At 34.4% G+C, this 24,759-nt stretch overlaps 1 protein-coding gene across 5 annotated transcripts in view; it reads right to left on the bottom strand.

Moving 5' to 3' along the window:
• Positions 1 to 24,759, bottom strand: part of DGKB (diacylglycerol kinase beta) — a 697,837-nt gene that overhangs the window by 77,773 nt on the left and 595,305 nt on the right. The gene's annotated exons all lie outside the window — the stretch shown is intronic.

Consider the following 24,759-nt stretch of genomic DNA (forward strand, 5'->3'; position numbering starts at 1 on the left):
TTTTTTTTTTTTTTTTTTTTAGATTATATATTTGTAAATACTCAGTGTACCTCCCCCACCATAAGGGCTGGTTATTCTTATTTGTTTGTGTGCTTTCGATTATTTTAGTGAAATCTTTTTTACCTTAGTTATCAATCCCTCACTCCCACCCTCTGTAGCAAGAAGCGTCTGATGCTCCTCAGACAACACAGTCTTTGATAAGCCCATAACCACTCCGAGATGACAGTGAATTTTGCAGAGCTTTCTCTGTCTCCTACCCTTAACTACAGTCAGGTCCACTACTTATTTTCAACAATGCTCTGGGGCATAAATTTTTGACAGACTGAGACAACCAAATTTGGGATCGTTTGAAGGTATAGTTCCTGAAGTCCATGTCTGAGATTTGTTCTCACCCCAGCTGTATACTTCCCAGCTACACGTATGCCTGGTTCTCTCCAGCAAAGTAGCCAATTTGCAGCTTTGAGTATGTCTTCAATGAATCTACCTATCTCCTACCAATTGCCGTTAAGCATAACCAACACTGTTTTTTGAGGCCATCATTCATTTTGAACTTCTCCACATTCTTTTGCAAATGTAATCAGTTCATATGGAAAGAAATATGAAGCTCTCTATGTTACAGTCTATTTTTTCCTATTGGAAAATATGTGAGTTACATACAGCTCTGGAGTTAGGGGTGCAAGTAATGGTACACTTTTCTCTGAGTGACGTGACAACTCCAATCTAGGAGTTGAATGTTCAATCAATGAGGGAGGGCATGATAGTTTCAGCAAGTTTCCTGGAAAGTTACCTAATTTTTTCATTATACAACCAATGTGTGCCTTCCTTAGAACTATTTCAGAGATTCTGAATGTTTCCCTAGAACCATTCCTAGAAACTTTTTTTTTTTTTTGGACAATTTTGTCCAGTTTCACCAGGGAGTGGGTCTACAGAACTTGTGTTGTCATGCTGAAAGTAAAACTTCAATTTTTCTTTCCTTTTTTTTTGGCTGGGAGTTGGGTGCTGGATTTACATAACTCAGCCACATGTATTACTTGAAGTGTTTGTCCTCTTTTTTAAAGCATGGAAGCAGTCAAGGCCACAGAACCAAATAATTATTATATAAAGACATTCAAGACAAAGTGAGTAGTAGAATAGTGTAATAAATTAGTTTGGATCAAGTAAGCAAATGACATAGATTATCACATGATCTATTAAGAGAAAGAGAAATCAAGAGAATAATAACAAGGAATGAATTAATTAAGAGTACAATTTTCTGCTTTCTCTACAATACAATGGCCTAACTTTTTCTCTAAAGTCAGTCTGGTTTATGTTTATGAAATGTGCTGTTTTTACATAAAGTGAATTTATTTCTTTTCAGCCAAAGAATTCAGACTATTTAATGTTATAATTAGTTTCTTTAAAGTGAATTAGAAAAATATTACTGTCCTCCATACTTAATAGAATATCTATTTATTTTTCTCACCCCATGAGTTGTTGACTTTCTATTTTCTAGACTAGTTACTAACTTGCAGTCTGAAATATATGAAGGTCAGATTATTACTTGATTACAGAGATCCAAAGATTGAGAAAATATCTAATTTCATCATAAATAACCTTTCAGAATCCCAATAAGGTACAATAGAAATGAAATAAGTAAAAATAAATCCACACTCAGAGACAGAAGCATATCAAAAATTATTACAAATGGTTGAATTTCAGGGAAAAATGCTATTACAAATACATAATCCCTAGTTACTCATTTTCCCCCAGATTCTTAGATTTAAAGCCAGATTCCTTCATTATTTCTGACCTGATATGAAACACCATCTGGCATGTGCATGTTAAGAGGATTATATGTAAGCAAAATAGATATTTTCTCCCTTTCTGACTATAAGACTTTTTAAAGGCATGCAGATCATTTATCTTTGAAATATGAATTACAACAAAACTGATAAAGAGAAAAGATGTTTTTTAGTTTCTATTTTTTTAATTAAAGCAATTACACATTTAACTATTTTAATTAGCATTCTGTAATTTCACTTAAATTTTTGGCCTCATGATTATTTTTCTTGAACAAAAATCTTAAAGGGACTCCATAGGGCAAATGGTAAGGAAAACATTTTTATACTTACCTTATGATGTCAAGCCCATATCAAACTGAACCACATAGTTCACCAAATCTATGTTGGCTAAATTTTCCAGATAATTAGGAACTATTTATCAATATCCAACATTTTACTTATAATACACGAAGGGAATCATATGTGAAAAATATAATATGGCATTGTAATCAGTCTATGATTCCTTTTTTTGATGAGGCATTTCTACCATTTTTAACATTTACCTGGAATCATGAATTTTTAAAGCTAGTAACTAATAGGTCCTGTGGTTAAAAACTTTAATGTTAAAGATAAGAAAGTTGAGGACTAGGAAGTTTATGTAACTTGTCTAAGGGCCCACAGTTCTTTAGTGAGAAGTCCAGGGTTATATTATAAATTGCCAAACTCTTGGTCCATTCTACTTTGGACTCTACTGTTCTTCCTTTATAAATCCGATGAACTACAGCTGTCCAGAAAATGCCACTTTGTAAGGTCTTAAGTATATATAGTTACCCCATCTTCATGCATACCACACTGGAAATTGAAACTAAAGTCACAGTTTCAAAAGTTCTCTCTTCTTAAATTTTTATTCAAACAATCATAGTGACTAAGTGTTTGAGTTTCAAAACATTTCCCAAATGTGCAAGCTACTAGAGAAATCTTTGAGCAAATAGCCAAATAAAACTAGCCAATTCAAATAAAAATAGACCACAATAAATGTAACCAAAAAGGATTTTCTAAGGTCAGTTCATCAGGAAATAAACGTCAAAAAGGATTTTCTAAGGTCAGTTCATCAGGAAATAAACGTCATAAACATAAACCAGACTGACTTTAGAGAATAAAGTTAGGCCATTGTATTGTAGGGAAAGCAGAAAATTGTACTCCATCATTTCAAATATGGAATAACTAAGGCTTGTTGGGCTCTACCTTGATAAAATTACACAAGAAGGAAGAGAGAAGGAAGGAAGCAGCATGGGGGGCGAGTAGCAAACTTGCTTATCAGTCCAATCCTTTATGTTGGAATATATAAGAAAAAATATGCAAACACTAAAAGCATGGAACAAAGGTATAAAATTACATATATGTTTCACATATAACTATGTAACATATGTCCATCATTTATTAAAACAAAGCAGCAGAAAAAATAATGGGACACTTAAAAACTTGAAGCCCTATTAAAGTTTGATCTACTCTCTCACCTTTTACATACAAAATCACATGGGTCTTCATAATTATGGATGACGATGTGTGCCATCAGAAAATAGTAAATAAAATAGTTTCACAAAGTTCATTTGCTGCTGTTAACATGTATATCTCAAGAATATGACCAACTAAGACAAAATTTATTAACCCATTTTTTATGTTGAACTAGCTACAGTACAGAGTAATTTAATCACTCTCATTCTTTAGGCTCAGAGAACTCAAATTAAGCATAATAGAGAATTTCTAGCTTTGAAGACAAGGTTATTATGTCATCAGCTTCTGTGGCACACTAATTCTGTGACAACATGGTTTTTTGTAATTTATTTTTATTTTATTTTACAAATGATGCCTGTCTGCCTTGTAGACCACAGGATAAAAACAACTGCAGCACATGTTACTGAGTATTTCCTCGATTTGAAGGAACGAAAGATAGAGGCTGATAACAATGAAGGACAAAGACTAACTTGTTGCTGGACATCCTCTGGCACATAGACCAATTCCTATTGTAACATGCTCTAAATTAGTGCAGAAACTATTTTATATTATTGTTATTTTAATACTACAACCTTCTAAGGTGGCCCATGTATTGTAATCAGAAGTTTCACCTCTTTTTTGTTTTTGTAAAACCAAAGACCCTAATTTGAAAACACACCATACTGGGGATGCCTGGGTGGTTCAGTCTGTTAAGCATGTGCCTTTGGCTCTGGTCATGATCCCAGATTCCTAGGATCGAGCCCCACATCGGGCTCCCTGCTCATCAGGAAGCCTGCTTCTCCCTCTCCCTCTGCTTGTGTTCCCTTTCTCACTGTGTCTTCCTCTGTCAAATAAATAAAATCTTAAAAAAATTAAAAAAAAAAGAAAGAAAACACACTATGTTTAGTATGAATAGTCTGAAAATATCTTTAGGGCTATGTTGATAGCATGCATGTGCACAAATACACACACACACACACACACACAATAATCCTACACTGGGTGCATCATGATGATGGCCATCCAGAGAGTGCTGCCCATAACAGTGGATGTGAGAAAATGTGAAACTGGCAGGTGATTTTTGTCCTTTGTAGCAATCAGAGAAATCATAACAGACAAATGAACACTCAACTTGTGTCACTGTACAAAATATGTTAAATTTTTTTAAAAACTTCTCTTCTGTTTCAAAAGTCATTATTCTTACCATCAACATGCAAGACTAAAGTTTAAAACTACTTGGCATCAGTTTTTCTTTCTTTTTTTCTTTTTTTGCGCTTGTGTGTGTGTTTTAAAATATTTTCCTGTGAATGAGGACAATGAATTAAAAAGAAATGCATTTAGGATTCCTTATTAAATTCGACAATTAAAATTTCATTAAGAATATGATAAGATGGTACTAAAATTACATATACCTATATATGTGTCATGTATATGTAAATACATATATAATTCAATTTTATATGTATATAGATGCACATAAACATTTTAGTATAATAATTAAGATTTGAGACAAGCCATAGAGATAATCTAGAATATAGGGAAAGAATACATTTTATATTACTAAAGATATTCTCCAGTTTTAATCATTCTATATTGTTTTGCTTGGTTATAAAATTTTTCATCATTACTGATATACACATATATAAAGATATGTATACATATATGCATGTATGTATATACATCTCATTCATTCCTTTTATTCTACAGAATGTACACCATAATTGAAAGGCAAGAAAATTAAGCCATGTAAGATGATTCTTTAGGTTAACTTTTAGGGAATATTTCTTTATAAGGAACTACAAAATGCTATCTTTTGTTCAATGATTGTCATTCATTCCAGTAAAAATGGTCTCTAAATGAAAAGTTGTTTTAAAAAATAGGAATTAATTGTAGTGTGATAAATTATGATGTATTCTATCCCAAGCCAAGATAACCAAATAATTTTCTTAACTAGAAAAAATAAAGTAATAGAAAAATAGTTTATATGTAATTAATGATAATTCAGAAGTAAATAAATATAGTTTGCATATAAAATGCAATGAACTGAGATTTTCTTTGCCAAAAAAAACCAAAACAACTTTATAAAGAGAGATGGTTGGTGGAGTAAGTATAAAAGAGAGTGTATTCTTGAAAAGTTCACTCTTGCTGCATTAGTTTTTTTCATATGTGTGTGTGTGTATGTATGTGTGTATATATATCTGTATGTATGTATGTGTGTGTGTGTGTATTTATAATCATATGGGCTCATGCTTTTCCTATACTAAAGCTGAAATTAAAATAGTCATAGTGGTTGGAGATGTTTGGTTTCAAATGTGAGGAGCTTGGAAGTCAGCACTCTGTCCTAAGAGTAAAAACTTCCTAAGAAGTAAAAACCTGAACACACTGAAAAATCAATAACACTTCTTGGATGCATGAAAGAGGAAACACAGGTCAAACAATGACCTTTAAGACTGGAGAGAAACACAGGCAAACACAGGGAGTCCAGGCTTATCCAGGCAGTTTCAATTTATGAGCAAAAAATGTTGTAACCAATGCTGGGATAGGAAAGACTGAAATAACTGATGAACTGTTGGACACTCAGTGCAGGCAAGTCTCAGAGCTTCAAGAGGAGACAGTCAGAGGGGACCACCACAGTACTGTGAGATTTACCTCTAGGTGCTTGACCAGAATACCACAGTAAGAATCAGAGAAAAAAAATCCCCTCAGGCTACCTGCATGGGGATGGGGTGAGGGAACCATTTAAAAATATACCAGGATATTCTGTTCTTTCTAACAAGGCCTGCCTTCAGGGGAAGAGAATTAACCACAGCTTAACCTGCCATGGTATTATCAGAGCCTAACTGAGCTGGGGAAGGGAAATACCCCATTTCAGCTCATTCTGGCCATTCTAATTCACCTAAAGAGAAATGAAAAAACAAAACAAAACAATAAACTAAGAAGTACTACTGAAGTTCAGTCTAAAGGCATAGGCTCACTCTAAGACCTAATTATAGGACTATAGAATGCTCCCTTCCTCCTACCCCTCACCACCATAATATGAAAATCTTATTTGTACAGGTTCTTTTACTTGGTATACCATGTCTTGCTATCAAGAAAAAAAAAATTACAAAGCACAGAAAAAAGCAGAAAACAAAATTTGAAGAGACAGAGTAAACATCTGAATATCAGAGATGTTGAAATTATCATATCAGGAACTTAAAACAACTATGACTAATATGTCAGTACTCTAATGAAGACAGTATGCAAGAACCACGAATGTTAGCAGAAAAATGAAAATCTCAATAAAGAACAGAAAAAAATGCTAGAGATTAAAAAAAAAAAACAGAAACTGTAGCAGTATGAAGAATGCCCTTTAGGAGCTTATTAGTAGACCAAATATGGTTGAGAAAAGACTCTCTGAGCAAAGATTGAAAAACACAGAACAATATACAAGGACTACAGAGCAACTACAAGGCAACTACAGACAATGTAACTTAAGTGGGTAATATCAGAAGGAGAAGAAAGGGAGAAAGGAACATAAGAAATATTTGAAGACTGAGAATTTTCCCAATTAATGTCAGACACCATATCAAAGATCCAGGAAGCTCAGAGAACACGAAGCAGGATAAATATCAACAAACCTATACCAAGGGATATAATTTTTAAATTATAGAAAATCAGAGACAAAGAAAAAGTCCTGAACGAAGGCAGAGGGAAAAATAAATCTTACCTGTGGAGTATAAATACAAGAATTATATCTGACTTTTCCTCAGAAACCTGCCAGCAAAAAGAGTGAATGAAATACTTAACATACGCAGAAAAAAACAACAAAACAAAGAAAACACCAAGCTAGGATCCTGTACCCTGAAAAATTACTCTTCAGAAATAAAGGGGAAATAAAGATTTTCTCAAACAAACAAAATTTGAGGGAATTCCTTGCCAGTACATTTCCCTTGTAAGAAATGTTAAAAGAAGTCCTTTAGAGAAAAGGAAAATAATACAGGTCAGAAACTCAGATCTACATAAGGAAAGGAAGCCCATCAAAAAAGCAGTAAGTAAATATAAAAGAAAAACTTTTATTCTTATTCTTAGTTAATCTAACAGAAAAGTTTATTCAAAATAATGCTAGCAACAATTTGAACACACACACTTATATAAGTGAAATTAATGGACATCGATGATACAAAGGATGGGGGGAAGGAATTAAAATGATCTTGCTATTATAAGGTACTCACACTTCCCATGAAGTGGAAGGGTGTCATTTGAATGTGGACTTTCAGCAACCACTAAAAAAAAGTAAAAGAAGAAGAATATCTGATATGTTAAGAAAGGAGAGAAAAAATCATATACAAGGCTCAATTTTTAAAAATGCTCACTTAAACCTACTGAAGATGGAAAAAGAGTGGAAGACTAAAATAGGATTGAAGGAAAATGACAAAATATAAAAAAACAAAGAATATGGTAAATATTAATCCAACTAAATCATTAATCACTTTGAATGTCAAAGGTCTACATGCACTAACTAAAGGACAGAAATGGTCAGACTCAAAATCCACAACCCAGGGACGCCTGGGTGGCTCAGTTGGTTGGACGACTGCCTTCGGCTCAGGTCATGGTCCCGGAGTCCCGGGATCGGGTCCCGCATCGGGCTCCCGGCTCCATGGGGAGTCTGCTTCTCCCTCTGACCTTCTCCTCGCTCATGCTCTCTCTCACTGTCTCTCTCTCTCAAATAAATAAATAAAAATCTAAAAAAAAAAAAAATCCACAACCCAGCTATGCATTGTTTATAGAAAATCCACTTCAAATATAAAGATACATAAATTAAAATTAAGTAGAGGAGAAAAATATGTCATGCTAACTAAATAAAAGAATCCAAGAGCAGTTATATTAATATCAGACAGAACGTACTTCAAAAAGCAAGGGAAGTTTTCAGGGATAAAAATATACTACATAATGATAAAAGGAACAATTTTCTAAGGCAAAATAATCCTTAACTCATAGGTACCTAAGAAAGTATCAAACTACATGAAACAACTGATAAAACAGTAAGGGGAAAGACATGAATCCACTATCATGATTGGAGACTTCAACACTACTCTCTCAGAAATGGACAGATACAGCAGGCAGAAAATCAGAATCAACATAATTGAAATCAATGATACCATCAATCAACTGGATATATTTGACATCAATAGAGTACTTCACTGAACAAAGGCAGAATATATATTTTTCTCAAGCTCACATTCACTAAAACAGATGACAGTCCGGGCAATAAAAACATACCTTAAAAAGTAAAAAAAAAAAATCTTAATCATGCAATATCTGCTCTCAGATCATAACAGAATTAAACTAGAAATTAATAACAGGATGATAACTGGAAAATTCCAAAACACATGGAGATTAAACAATATGCATATTTTTAAATAACACATAGGTCAAAGAAGAACTGAAGTAAAATGTAAATATAATTTGTGGAATTCAGCAAAAATGGTTTTTAGAAGGGTATTTGTAGCGCTGAATGCATATATTACAAAAGAAGAAAAATCTAAAATCAGTAGTAAAATGTTCCACTTTAAGAAACTAGAAAAAGAAGTAAGCAGAAGGAAACAACTAAGTGTTGAAGTAAAAAAATCAGTGAAATTGAGAACAGCAAATCATCAGAGAAAAATTAGTGAAATCATCACCCATTTCTTTGAAAATATCAATAAAATAGATAAACTTCTAGCCAGGCTAACTAAGAAAAAAAGGAGAATGCACATTACTAATATCAAAAAACGAAAAAGTGGTATCCTATTGATGCCATAGAAATTAAAAAGTATAATAAAGAAAAACTATAAACAACACTGTGCTAACAGATTTGATAACATAGCTGAAATGGACCACTTCCTTTACAGACACGATCTGTCAAAATGCACACAAGATAAAATCTGATGAGGACTATATCTAATATATATATTGAATCTACAATTAATAATCTTCCAATACAGAAAGGTCCGGATTAGTTCAGCAGTGAATTTTACCAAATATTTAAGAGAAAAATTATACCATTTTTCTATAATTTCTTTCAGAAGACAGAAGCAGAGAATACTTCCTAACCTATTCTGAGGCCAGCATTGCTCTACTATCAAAACTAGACAAAGATAATGCAAGAAAACTATAGACCATGATCTCTCATGAACTTAGATTATAAAAAAAAATTATGAAAAAATATACATTATGATAAAGTAGGATTTATCCCAGTTATGCAAGGCAGGTTTAACATTTGAAAATCAATTAATGTATTCTGTAATATCAACAGACAAAAAAAAAGAACATCACATGATCATATCAATAGATGCAGAAAAAGCATTTGATAAAATCCAACACCCATTCTTGATAAGAATGCTCAGTACACTAAGAATGGAAGGGAACTTCTTCAACTTGATAAAGACTACCTGCCCAACACCTTCAGCTAACATCAAATTTAATGGTAGGAAACTCAAAACTTTCTAAGAACAGGTACAAGATAAGGATGTCTACTTTTACCATGGCCTGTCGACATCATATTGAAAGTCTTTACTAATGCAATAAGACAGGAAAAGGAAAATAAATGGTATGCAGAAAGGAAAGGAAGACATGTAACTGTCTTTGTTTTCAGATGACATGAAGAAATGTAGAAATTTTCTCTATGGAGAAAATCTGAAAGACTTGATGAAAACAAACAAACAAACCCTCCAAACCTCCTGGAACCAATAAGCAATTATACCAAAGGTGCAGGACACAATGTTAATACACAAGAGTAAGTTGCTTTCCTATTTACTAACAAGTGGAATATGAAATTAAAACACAACAGAATTTATAATACTTAGGTATAAATCTACCAAAACAGCTACATAATCCATATGAGGAAAACCACAAAATTCTGAGGAACAAAACCAAAGAACAACTAAGTAAATGAGGAGATATTCTATGTTCACAGATAGGAAGATTCAGTATTGTCAAGGTATTAATTCTTCCTGAATTGATTTATAGATACAATTAAATTCCAATAAAATTCCCAACAAGTTATCTTATGGATATTGACTCAGAATAGCTAAGATGACATTGAAGGAGAAGAAAAAAGTTAGACAGATAACTGATGTTATCTGGGACTTATTATAAATATACATTAACTAAGGCAGTTAGTTAACTGGGACTTATTATAAATATACATTAAGGCAGTGATATTAGTGAAGGAATAAACAAATAAACGTAACAGTGGAAGAGAAAGAGAGCCCAACGATAGACAACCCCCCCCATAAATATAGTCAACTGATCCTCGACAGTGGAGGAAATACAATAAAATGGAGCAGAGGTCTTTTTAATAAATAGTGCTGGAAGAACTGGACATCTACAACAACAAAAAATAGAGATCATATACTCTTCACAAAAACTAACTCAGAATGGATCATAAGCCTAAATGTGAACTGCACACCTATAAAACAACTAGAAGATACCATAGGAGAAAGCCTAGATGACCTGTGAGTGGTGGTGCCTTTTTAGACAAAACCACAAAGACATGATCCAGGAAATAAGTATTGAAAAGCTGGATTTAATTAAAACATAAAACTTTTGCTCTGCAAAAGACAATACCAAGAGAACTAGAAGACAACCACAGACCGGGAGAATATATTAGCAAAAGACACATCTGTTAAAGGACCATTTTCCAAAATGCATCAAAAACTCTTAAAACTCAATAATAAGAAAAAAAAAACTGATTAAGAAATAGGCCAAAGATCTTTCCTTTTAAAGATTTATTTATTCATTTATTGGGGGGAGGGGCAGAGGGAGAGGCAGAATCCTTAAACAAACTTCCAGCTTAGTGGGGAGCTCAATGTGGGGCTCAGTCTCAGGTCCCCACGATCATGACCTGAGCCAAAATCAAGAGTCAGACACTCAACCAACTGAGCCACCCAGGAGCCCCTTCGCTAAAGACTGTAATGAACACCTCAACAAAATAATATACAGATGATAAATAAGCCTATGAGAAGATGCTCCACATCTTATGTCATCAGGCAAATGAAAATTAAAACAATAAGATACCACCACACACTTACTAAAATAGCCAAAATCTGAAACAATGACAACATAAATTGCTGATAAGAAAGTGGAACAATAACTCTAATTCATTGCTGGTGGGAAGGCAAAATGGTACAGCCACTTTAAAGACAGTTTGACTGATTCCTATAAAATTGAACATACTCTTACAACCATACAATGCATCAATAATGCTCCTTGGCATTTATCCAAAGGAGCTGAAGCTATGTCTGCACATGGATGCTTACAGCAGCCTTATTCATAACTGCCAAAACTTGGAAACCACCAAGATGTCCTTCAGTGTGTGAATGGATAAACAAACTGTGGTACCTCCAGACAAAGGATAATTATTTATGCTGAAAATATATAAGCCATGAAATGACATGAGAAACTTAAATGGATATTACAAGGTAAAAGAAGATAATTTGGAATGGCTACATACCATAGGATTCTGACTACTATGATATTATGGAAAAGGAGAAACTGTGGGGACAGTAAAAATGTCCATAAAAATATCTGTACAATATTATAATGGTGAATACATGCCATTCTACACTTGTCTGAACTCACAGAATATACAATACAAAGATGAACCTTAATGTAAGCTATGGACTTTGAACAATCATGATATGTGAGTGTAGGTTTTATTTTATAAACCAACCTTTTGTCTCTGGATCTGCCTCTCAATTTTACTGTAAACCTGCACTGAAACTTCACTAAATGTTAATAAATAAATAAATAAAGTCATAGATCCAAGAGCCAGAAAACATTACTAGGACAAAACAAATTACCTAATATAAGACTACCTTGAAATTGGAAGACCAGATTGAAGTGTGGTAAAAAGAGACTTCCTCTCCAATTCTCCACTTGGCAAATTCACACAATTCAAATTTGTTTCATATGAGTTATTAAAAAATGTGACTTCCCATAAATTGATAAATGCATGTTCGCCTAAAATGCTAATGTCAGCATAATGCTTCTTCTGGTCTAGTTATTTGGTCAATGTTTTGGGAAAAGGTCATTTCACCAGGAAAAACGGAACTCTCATCTGAAAAAAGTATATATTTTCAAAAGCTGTTATGGTAAAAAGTCATTAATTGAAGAATTATTATGTGATGTAATCTGTAAAGTCAAAAGTCCCCCATAAATTAAGAAAAAGGAGTAGAAATGAATGACATCAAGTTAAGACAGAGCAGTAACAAAATGATTTCAAGTGAAAAATTGGTATAACCTGAGAATTGCTGTAACATTAACAACTTTGCCACATTTTATTATAGCAACACAGACTCACAAGTATTTTTAAATGTTAACTTAAACTTCAGAATAAATTTGTTACATCAGTAGATCATCCTCACTAGTATCCTCTCTTTTCATTCTCTTTGATGTATACTTTCTTTATTTCAGTTCCTATAAAGAACCAATCTCCTGTATACAGTGTAACTCACACATACTATTCTATCTGTAACATGACCCTTTCCATATTTACTGCTAAGTCCAAAAACCTCAGGGCAGTTTCCCTTTCTCTCCTACCAGATGAGATATATCCCCAACATGTAGGTCTATTACAAATGTCTTTACAGCAATTATATAATTATTTATATCTTCAATCCTATGCCTTAATCCTCCTTTAGGACAACTGTCTACAGTGTCTGTTGTTCATTTTTAGTCGACAAATTGAATTAAGTAGGAATTTACTTTTGAATGACTATTCAGGTAATGCTCTATTTCCTGATAATGTCCTATAAAAAAAACCATATTCAATAAAAAAGTACTTAATTAGCATATTGAAAAAGTGATTATATCAGAAATTCACCAACTAAATTCTGCTGAATAGTTTGGCATACTGTACATATCAATTAAATTTTGCTATGCATGTATATATAAGTGTGTGTGTTTGCATACACACACAAACACAGAGTATGTTGGTATGAAATGGAAGGTAATTTTCTGCTATCCAGGAAGAATCTGCTTAAAACTAATTACTACGTTATATTCCCTGACAATGCCTGAAGGTTCAGTATATTGTGGTTCTGATTAAAGATAATCACGTGTACTGGTTTTGAAAGAGGAAACCGAAAAGCCTAGCTCATGTGCAATTTGGACATTTCTAAGTAAAATAGTATAGAGTGTTGGAAGCATATCAGTATCAGTCAAATATCCCAAATCTATCAAGTCTGTCTTATAATGTTCAATTCAGCCTATGCCCAATCCTATGAATTTGAGAAAAGTTGATGGAGTTTTATTGAATTTTTTATTTAATGTTTCTAATCTAAGATGTCCTAGGATTGTTTTCATGCCATGGAAATCTGCCAGATGCTTACTTCCTGTAAACGACCACCCCAGCTCTCCTGCTGGTCCACTCCAGCTAGCTCTGGAACACGTACTCAGACTGCAGTACTCTTTTTGCACCCTTCTGCCTTTCCTTGGATTACCTCCCACATATGATAAAATATGTGGAGGGAATTAAAGAAAAGGGAAGAGAAGGGAATTAAAGAAAAATAAAAGATTAGGGGCACCTGCGGGGCTCAGCAGGTTAAGCCTTCTGCCTTCAGCTCAGGTCATGATTTCAGGGTCCTTGGATGGAGCCCAGCATCAAGCCCAGAGCCCCGCATTGGGCCCTCTGCTCAGCAGGAGCATGCTTCCCTCTCTCCCTGCCTGCCTCTCTCTGTCTACTTGTTATCTCTGTCAAACAAATAAACAAAATCTTAAAAAAAAGAAAAGAAAAGTAAAAGATTAAAGTGGATATTATATATTTCCTTATCAGTCTTGCCTTTCCAGGGACCTCCCTACCTGTTGACCTCCTTTTATGCTGAATGCTTCAGTGCATGGGAGTTTTATTAGTCATGTGCCCTCAGCAGACAAATGACTGCTCAAAATTCCTTCCCTTCAAAGTCCAGAACAAGCTTAGGAGAAAAAAAAAGAGTTCCTCCCCTCAGCAGTCCAAGGCTAACTTCTTATTATTTTGTGGACTTGGGATAATTGACAGTATGACTATGCATTTGTTACAGGAGAAAGTCCCCACCTTGCCATATAGGGTAATCTGGACCCTGGACATAAAGGAAAGATAATCTTTAAAGTAGACCAGATGCTTTCTAGTATCTGTGATTCCATCTTACCTTAGCTGGCATGGAGCATGCACTAAGACAGGACCAACTCACCTTCCTAATTTAAAAATAAAAAAAATAAATAAATAAACAACAACAACAACCAAAAAAACCCAAAAAACAAAAATAGCTTCTTTAAGGGCATAATTCTGCTAAGGAAGCAGCCAAAATACATTAAGAAAACTAGTATTTACTGTAAATTGTGTGATTATTTTACTAGTTCACAGTTTATCTCAAAGCCACAAAGAGGTATTTCTAAGACTAAAAAGCACTTTAATTAAAGTGGGAACTCCCAGAATGATGAGTGTGTCTGCTTCAAGGATAAATTCCAGACTCTGTCTTATGAATCAAAGTTCTTTAGAAGCCCTACGAGATCAGCTTCCAAACTCCAACAATTTTAAGATCTAGATTATAACCAGAGCACCAGGAAGAATCTGCTAGCCACTTTAAAATAGCATTTTGTCCTTGCTACACAAAGACAACTCAAGCTTATTATTCATGCTTTATAATGTGCCTTAATGGTTGCAAAAAGGAAGAGTGATTTCTTGAGGTGTCTTGGCTAGAGTAGGAAGACGGGGGGTGTACATGAAGGACATTGAAGACAGTGCAAGCCTGTGTATGAAAAAAGACTTGCCTTAAGCTATATGCCGGCAAAGAAAAAAGAAAAAAGACATAAAAAGGAAGTAGTGGGGAAATGATTTTTTTCAGACAATTCTCCACCCTCAACTGGTTAGCCAGTGACAAGTGGAACTATCTGAAGAGACTCTTGAGTACAGAACTGTGTAAGTCTCTCTGTGCCTTTCCTTTTTCTTCGTACTTTATATCTTAGCCAAGGAGGATGTTCACATTTGCTGTTTTGTAAAGCAGGAATTCAGTCTAATGTGGTTTCCTCTTTCACATAAATTGGGTCGCAAAATTTTCTTTCTGATATCCCTTTGAGCCCCCAGTCTCATTTTTTACCACTCTGAGTTCCAAATTTAGTAGGGTAAATGCTCTCACTTTCTTCTTTTGTTTTCCTAGCAAGTGTGAGAGGGTGGGACTACCTTCCCCCAGCAGAGGTCCACACTGCTCAAAGTTAACTATTCTTAGAGGAACAGTTCCCGAATCCCCGAGATGAAGGTAATAAAGTAGGAATGCATTTGTATTCACTGAAATGAATGTTCTATGCCACTCTATAAACTGCCTAAAGATGATGATCATTATCTAAGAATACTGAGCGAAAGCTACAGTGAGGTTGGAAGAGGGCAGGAATATTATCTACATTATCTACATTATTAAGAACTAAAGGCGAAGAGACAGCAACCAGAGTACGGGGAGAGTGAGCAGGGCGCATCCACAAGCTGATGGAGAGAAGAGTGCCTGCCACTCCACTTCTACCTCTCAGCAAGGGAACGAAAGCTGGAAATAAAGTTTCTCTTTGTCATTCCCCACATCACAATGGAGGGAAGGCCTGGCAAGGGCACTTTTAACTGTGAAGTCCAGGGTGTCAGCTGTGCCTATTTAAAGCTCGAGAAACCCAAAATGCCTAGAAAGTGTGGTACCGTCATGGTACACCTTGCCAGGCAAGTAACAGCCCTTGTGAGCTACGAATCTCTGCCTCTGTGTTTGTCACTCTACTTCTCCTTGAGATAGAATAGCCAATGTGGAGAATAACTAGGAAACCTTGTGATGGACTTAGAAATTCAGCACCCCATATAAACAACAAAGAAAAAAAATAATAATCCTCTATCTGCCACCCCCCTTAAGCATAGAATATATACTCCTGTCATGGCCAACTAGGAAATGAAGGTAAAGTATTAGCTACAGATATAAAAGGAAAAGAAATATCATACACTGTTCTCCAAAAGTAACTGTGATTTCTGAAATCTGCGAATACACGTATGTATTTTATTGTTCTTAAACTGTTTGGGCCTATCTTAGCAATATGTCCCCTGTTAAAATAGCCTTTTCTTACAAACATGAACCACACAATGCTAAGTGAAATGCTTATTGTAAATATTTTTTTTCCACTGGTATAAATGTTCTAAATGCCAAATAAGTTTCTAGGAATAAAGATATTTTTGAAAATAGCTTCATGTGAATGGATTACTATGCAAGCATAGATATAATAATCTGATCCAAACAATAAAAATCAATCCAGTATCCTCATTATATTATACCACTCTATTCAGTTTTTACCAACACTTATAACTGTGGAAAGTTACTTCCTATTAACACTTTTCCACCAGCAACAGTAAAATCCAAAGGGACTCAGAAAAGGTGATGGAGAGAGTGTATGCTCAATCTTATATCACTGCAGTATTCACTTTAAAGCAATGTAATCCATTTCTGTTTCTGCCCCCAACATTTCATAATTATGTCATTTTACAAGAATTGTGTAATTTACATAACCACCTAAATTGTCATAATTGCTAGAAAGTGCTGAAAAAGCATACGTTAGGCATTTCAGATTCATTTCTGCTCTGTGTTTTAAACTCATTTGAAATGCTTTTTGCATAAAAATTCTTTTGGTCAACAAAAAAGTAGCTTGGGTGTGATTTGGAAGGAACCATGTCTTCTTGGGCTCAAGCCCTTTCCTCCTCCTCTTCTTCCAGGAGTTCTTGGCCAGGTGGATGCTGACATTCTGGTTGAGTACTTAGGGACCACCAGGGGAAACAAGCCCCTCCTCTTGATTTTGCAGAAGAAACTGAGTCCCACAGAAGTCAGCTGACTTGATCTGAGAGACACAGGCCATCTGAGTCAAGGTTAGAGCCCCTGTTTTTTGACTTACATATTTTGTTCACTGTCCCACTGCATTTAGAAAGAGGAAAAAAGGAATATAAAAGAATGGTCTCTCCACAGTTTTCTCAGCATGCCATTTCCATTATAATTATCTTAACCATCTGTTTTGCTTGGAACAGGCAAAAGAATTTGATATTAAGAAACTAAACTGTCATGCTGTACAACAGAGAAGAGCTTCAGAAATGAGACCCTATTTCAGAATGTAGGAGAGAATATCAATTTTATCAAAGGTTTCATGAGCACTGGTGAAGAACAATGCCACTATCAGATTATTCCTTTTGGAAAATTAGTGGCTCGTACTTTCCCAAGTAAAATTTTATAACTAAAAATCATGGCAGAATATTATATATGCTAGTTGCTAAAAGCATAATAAGGAAACATGTGAAGTAAAGCACCACAAAACAGTTAAGCCAACTAATTTGTTTTATCTAACTCTGCTTCAACTTCTCCTCTAAAAACCCAATCTATCCTTGCATACTGAAAAGACAATGTATTAATATTTAGCTTCCTTAAGCTAATTTGGCTGTTTTATGAAGCTATATAGTTTTGTGGCAATATAAGTGAGAGGTATAAATAGCAAATCCCATTTCTGGCATGTTTACTTCTTGCATGTGCACACGTATGTGGATCCACATACTGCATCCAACACACACACATATACACACACACACATACACACTCACATGCGCACATGTACACTTTACGATACTACTAATTCAGACTATTTGAAAAGGAATACATAAAAAACAACCTCATTTACTTATCTGATATTTTTTGTTACTGCAAAATATGCATCTTGATCCTCCTTTTAACATAGAATTTAAAGAGTAATATTCCTATTTTGCAGTTATAGACTTCAGACTTCACAAATTATAGATTATTTGAAAGAACAACTAATACTTCCTATTCACCATTTAAAGTGAATTATAACTGTTACTACCTAATGAAGAATCAGAATAAGTAACTACCAACAGAAAAGGCAGCTGATCATTTCCCAAATAAGTAAGGAAAATGGAGCAGTTTTCTTAGAAAAATGAAGAAAGTACTCAATTATGAAAGAACAGGAATAATAAATTATTATTTCTGCCCCCCCCCAAACTGAGCAAATAGTAGCAAAACTAGGGGGAAACAGAGACTCTTTAAATAGCAGTGTCTTTCAGAACATATAACTTATCATAATGACATTAAAGAAGAAAAAAGGAAAAACACATATGTTTAGATTAAAGGACAACTTTGGGTGTTTAATTATTATCAAGAAGCGAATTTTATAGAGCTGGTAGATAAAACATAGTCCTATAATTTTAGCCAAGTGATTCAGAAATGGTAGAAAATGTTCATCAGACAAAAACAAAATTAAGTTAATAAAATTTACTAAAAATCAAAGTAATTAAACTTTTCCCAACTATTAATTACATAAGAAAGAAACAATTCCAAATTTCTCTTTTCTGACATAGCTACCAAAAGACATGTCAACCAACGACTTGAAACACTTAAGCCAATTCAATTCTTTTTTTTTTTTAATATTTTATTTATTTATTTGACAGACAGAGATCACAAGTAGGCAGAGAGGCAGGCAGGAAGAGAGGAGGAAGCAGGCTCCCTGCAGAGCAGCGAAAGCCCGATGCAGGGCTCGATCCCAGGACCCTGGGATCATGACCTGAGCCGAAGGCAGAGGCTTTAACCCACTGAGCCACCCAGGCACCCCAAGCCTAAATTCAATTCTTGCACCAACAATACTAGCTTGGCCAAATCTCAAAAATTAAAATTAAATGAAAAAATTTTTAGTAAAAATAAGCATGTAGAATATTAAACATTTTCAGAATTTAACATTAAGTGGTTTTCCCCCCTACTGGTTTCTTTTCTCTTTTCTTTTCCTAAGTCTTAGTGTAATATTTCTCTTCCATTTTCTTAATTTTTTGGCAATATGATAGAAAAACAATAAATCAATCTGGTGTGCTAACCCTAGAAGTACAGAGAAACATCTTTCTGAGATTTCTTACATTTATTTTCTTCTTGTAAATAATGTTCATTTTTAAAGCCACAGGGCACATCCTACAGTCTAGCATTATACTTGCCTAACACTTTCTTACATTAATCACTCATAATAACCTGTTGCTCTGTTTCAAACATGTAAATGTTATATATATATGTATATATATATGTATATAATATACATATGTTTATTTATTTATACAACATACATAAACAAAAATAAGTTGAAATTGACTTCCCTGGAATAAAGAACATGGACATGAACAGTGTGTTCAATTTATTCATGCTTTTCTTCTTTCTTCCTTCCTACTTTCCTTCCTTCCTACTATTTTTGATTTTCTGGTTTGAGTATTGTCTCTTTGTTGTTTTCCTTCAAGTGGGTACCTGTGAAAGTGCTAATAAACAAAGCACTTACTTTTTGTTGTTCTTAAGATTTTATTGGTTTATTTATTTTAGATAGAATACAGAGAGAGCGAGCTTGTGAGCCAGTGAGCAGGAGGAGAGGCAGAGGGAGAAGAAGAGGGACAAGCGGACTCCCCACTGAGCATGGAGCCCGACTGGGGCTTGATCTCAGGACCCTGAGACCCAGGTGTCCCAATGAGGCACTTATTCTTTAAGATAGTATGTTTAAACCACTAATGTGCTTGTGTAGCCACCAAATAGCCATGAATATGAGAAAATGTTGTCTTGAGTAAGTATAAAAAATGTATCCTTCAATTTTTCTCCTATTTTATAATTATTCAAGGTAATTTTTAAAAATTCCATTTGAGGGGTTCCTGGGTGGTTCAGTTGGTTAATTAATTAATTAATTAACTATTAATTTTGGCTTCAGTCGTGGTGTCAGGGTCATGAGATCGAGCCCCAAGGGTGCTGCACTGAGTATGGGGCCTGCTTTAGCTTCTCTCTCTTCCTCTCCCTTTGACCCTCCCTCTCCACTCGTGTTCTCTTTCTCCAAATAAGTAAATAAATAAATACACAAATAAAATCCTAAAAATCCACTGGAATTTTAATCCATATAGGGTCCATGCAATTTACCTAAGATATTTTGAATGAAAGTCATAAATAGGCCTGATAGCAACAAGATTGTTTGTAGGGAGGAATCCTCCGTGTGGTTACCTGAGATATGAAATAAGCCATTATTAAATGCCTTTTTAATGTGGCAACAAATATTATAATTGGGAACAAAGATCACCATTTTAAGTTCACCTTGTTAAGATGATATAAAAAATAAGGTTTTTAAAGTTCATATACACATTTATCTTGATAAAGTTTTCTTTGTAGAGTTTAGTGAGTCTTAATCATTCAAAATCAATTAAAACACAAAACATAATGAAGAATTCTGTGGTCTCTAACAGAGTTTATATTAAAGGCTATCTTTATTACTACATATGTCACTGGAACCTAACAAAATAATTTTGATGTTAACACTTTTGAATGTATCTATTACATTGATTAGTATCCTCTGTGTACAACCATATCATAAATGTCTCTCAGAGGTCTGGTAAAAGAAAAAAAAAAGTTTCTCTTAAACCTATGAACTTCCTTTTATCAGAAATAAGCATAATAAAAACTGTATTATTTTTGCCTTGTTTTCCAGAAATCCCAGGGCTAAATTGTGGCTTACCTATAAAACTTTTCTTGGAGTGCATTTTCTGATTTAATAAAAATGAAACTGGCAATGCTATTGCAAATAAGCCCTGTCAAAATAATACAGAACAAAGGGTTGAAGTTTTTTTCTCCTGGGGGAGTGGAGAAATAGGGGGTGGACTTGAATTCAGACAGCAAAGTTATAGGCAGCATTCTCTATGTTGGGTGTCTGGACAGTGATGGGATGGTCCTCATTCCTCCAAAGCCTCCTTGTCCAATCTCCCTGGATTAGACATGGGTGGGAACATTTTTAACATTACTACTACTGACTAGGAAGTCCTTGTGAGCCAAAGGACTTGTACCATACATGCTGATATTTGAACCAAAGGATAGAAGTTTCTTCATGTGCCAAACTCAGTCAAGACACAGTAAGATGCAAAGGTGGTAGCCACACCCATGGTCCTCCCAGATGAGTAGCTGAAGAGAAGTCCCCAAAGTAACTTAAGTAACTTTACAATGATACAACACCACAGTTTATGGAATTGGATTCATCACATTATGGTGGGAATTAACAAAGCTTTCCCCCCTTCACAGCAATCTATCATTTCATCATTCATTTTGGTCTCTCTATTCCTACTTTAAAGATTTTCAATTGTATTGCATCTGTATCTTTTTCTGTAAATCTTGAAAATCTCATGGAAATGGGCATATCTAAATTCAGGTTTGATAATAAGCTTCATAACTTCTGAACTATTATGCTATTCAGAGAGCTTGCAGGAGATGAGAAGGAGAAAATCCTAGAGAAATGCACATAGTAGGTATTCAAGAAATGATTAATGTAGCTATTATTAGTCTGAATAAAATCAGATTTACATTTATGAAAAATTAAACATAAAATGGGTGAATTCAGTTAATCAAGACACATAATTACTAGTAAGAACATATATCAAAGCAGTAGTTGAGTACTATGCAAAGAAAATATTAGTTGACATACTATATATCTACATATACCCAGTTTAATTTTTAGAAGTTTATTGAAGTATCATAAGAATACAGCCCTAAGAAAGTTAGCATGCTTTGTCTTAAGTCTTAAAATTTTTTTCTTTCTTTTTTCCCCTAACTTGTCAAAAGGAGATAGAGACGTATAAAGCAATGATTATATTACAGTGAGGAAGGATTTTGTTTTGTCAGCAATAGAGCATCTTCCAAGGGAGACAGATGAATGCCCACTCCCCAAACCGAACTTTCTAACTGCTTTTGCTGTTTGTTTCCTCTCATTCATTTTGCATCCGTGTTAGGCTTGCATCTGTTTATGCACTTGTCTATTATTCATCTACAGGATAACTGCTCAGCAGTCGCTACTTCCTTTCATATCTTTTCTGCATCTTTTGTTTCCATGGGTTGTTTTGGCAATAAAACCAAGGAAAGGGTACAAAGCTTATAAAAAAAAAAAAGTGCAGTTGGAACATCATGTTTTTACAGCTCTAGGAACATTATTGCTGATTTCAAAAAGTTTTTTTTTTTTTTAAATGTGAAAGTGTATTCGGCAAAGTTTAAAGCTCATAGGTATGATAAATTTGAAAATTTGAGAAAATGGAATTTAAAAAGTGTTTTCTAAAATAGCTCACTACTGTTGTATCTTTACATGGCAAACTGCCTTGTGTAATTTTCTATAAGACTGTACATTTTAATACCAAAATCTCAAGCAATGCAGTCACAGTAATTCCTTACATTTCTATGGCATGTCATAATTTTATTATGTGTTTACTCATTCATTATGTCTTCTGATCTTCCCAGGTAGATAATTAGCATTTTCATTTTAAGAATGAAGAAAGGAGGGTGACTATGTTAAATGATGTGCTAAGGGGTCAAAAGGTCAGTGAATCTCTGCATCTACACGGGAATCCACATTTCCCTGACACCCATTCAGCCTGGTGTGGGCTAGGAGAATCTTCACAATATAGATTTGCCCCAGACTTTCTGTGGGCTCAAGGGAGTAAAATATAAATTGGGAATCTTAGATTATGCAAGCATAGTTCTGTATGTGATTTTTAATTATTATTGTGTTCCCAAATCCCATGAAATTCCGCTACCCCAACACACAAAAGTTTTGTCTGCTGTATCAGAGGGTTCATGGACTCTCTGAAGAGAGAGTCCCTTCCAAACACCCTAGCATAAAAACTTCAACACTGTATGATTAATTTGGTCTTCTAGAACTACATTATTTCTTAAGTATCTGATTCAACATGCTAGGCTGGGCCGAGAAAATACTTCTTAGGTTATTTTCAGAACAACAAAAAAAAATGAACATATATGAAACCAATTCAAAGAATCAAAAGCAAGACATCTGCATTACCCCATGCATTGAGAATATGCTTATATTTGTTTCTTGGTGAAATTTTCACGTAAGATGATTTGTAGACTTTGGGAATATTGCTTTTTCCTAATTCAGACAATTGTTAGTTCATTCAGTAAGTTTTCATAACTATAAAAAACATAAAGAACCGTCAAAAGCAACCACAATCTCATTCCTTCAAACGCAAGACATGTGAATCATAAAAATAAGAAACCCTTTCAATTGTGATAAGCACCATAAAAGAAACAATGAGAAACATGATGAAGTTCTTATATACTACTTAGGCTTGGCTGAGTTTAAATGTTGAAAATGACCCACAGAATTGGTTCTATTTAGGATAGGGGCTTTTATCTGAACAATGCAAAATATTCCATGGTTTGGGAAGCCTAAAGGGATTTTCCAGATTTAAAGCAACATGATTCTTTCAGTAAATGCCAAAGACTTCCACTGAAGCCTATTAATGTAGGCTATGATTTCCAAAATAATGCTAATTTAGGGTCTCTGGTGAGAAGACAGTCCCTTCAGGGGGCCTGATTATTATGAGATTGGATTTTAGTTGGCATAGGGGGTTCATATGGGATTAGAGTTTAAAGATAAATCTATAGAGATATGTGTCCTTTACCATATTACTAGGTAGAGACCCTGCAGAACATATTTTTGGTTTAAATGCTGACATGTAGATATAATTTAAAAATAATCTGATCCTGTTACCCTACTGGTCACTTTATAATAAGTTTTGTTTACAGCAAAAGAAGAGGGAGGACATAGCACATAAGTGAAGAGGCAACAGGACAGGTACACATAGGTCCTAAACCTGCCTTCAGCAAGTACATATTGCCAATATATTGCCTATTAACCAGAAAACATGTTTCTGCTACAGAGATTTCATAATTAACTCTCTTTATTAATTCATTTGAACATCCTAGATCCCACAGTATAAAAGAACACCAAAGCAGTCCTCCAAAGCCTCACTTCCATTTAAAAGAAATTTTCTTTGTTATCGATCTAGTACTTGCGAAAAAATCACAGAATTTTCACCCAAAATAGTAAGAAGTGTCAATGTTTAAAGAACCATGTAATTATTTTAAAAGTTATTATTTTAGAGTGATTAAGGCATCATTAAATGATACATGACAAAATGATGTTATTTTGGCCCATGCCATCCAGGATTCTCCGAAGAAACCTTTGTGCTTCCTTATCGTCAGAACTGTCACTGTGGCATAACATGATTCGTAAGGGAAAATAAACTACCTCCCTCTTTCTATCCCCTCAAGCAGAAATGTCAGAAAGTGCCCCCTTACCTTTTGTTCCCTCCCCAAAAGAAAACTCCTTGGTGAAAGAGCTTAGCTTCTGCCATTTGGGTCTCCTATTTGCTTATAGCAAAGAGAGAAAAAAAAACCACATGGCTAGAAGAAGAGGTTTCCTCTCTGCTCTGACATCTTGCTCTCCGTTGCTGTCTTTCAGTCACCGAGTAATTAACTCTTAAAATGCTAGCTGACATTTTTGGTAAATGGTCACAGTGTAGAAAGAGTCACAGAAAGAGGAATTAAAAAACAACAACTTAATAAGCCACAAAGGTCTCTGAAAATTTTTGCTTGTGCCCCTTACTGAATTTGCAGAATCTGTGAGTTAATCATTTCATCATCCTTTT

This window comes from Mustela putorius, unplaced genomic scaffold (genome assembly GCF_011764305.1).
Source record: "Mustela putorius furo isolate JIRA1106 unplaced genomic scaffold, ASM1176430v1.1 tig00003845_pilon_pilon_pilon, whole genome shotgun sequence".
Taxonomy (NCBI): Eukaryota; Metazoa; Chordata; class Mammalia; order Carnivora; family Mustelidae; genus Mustela; species Mustela putorius.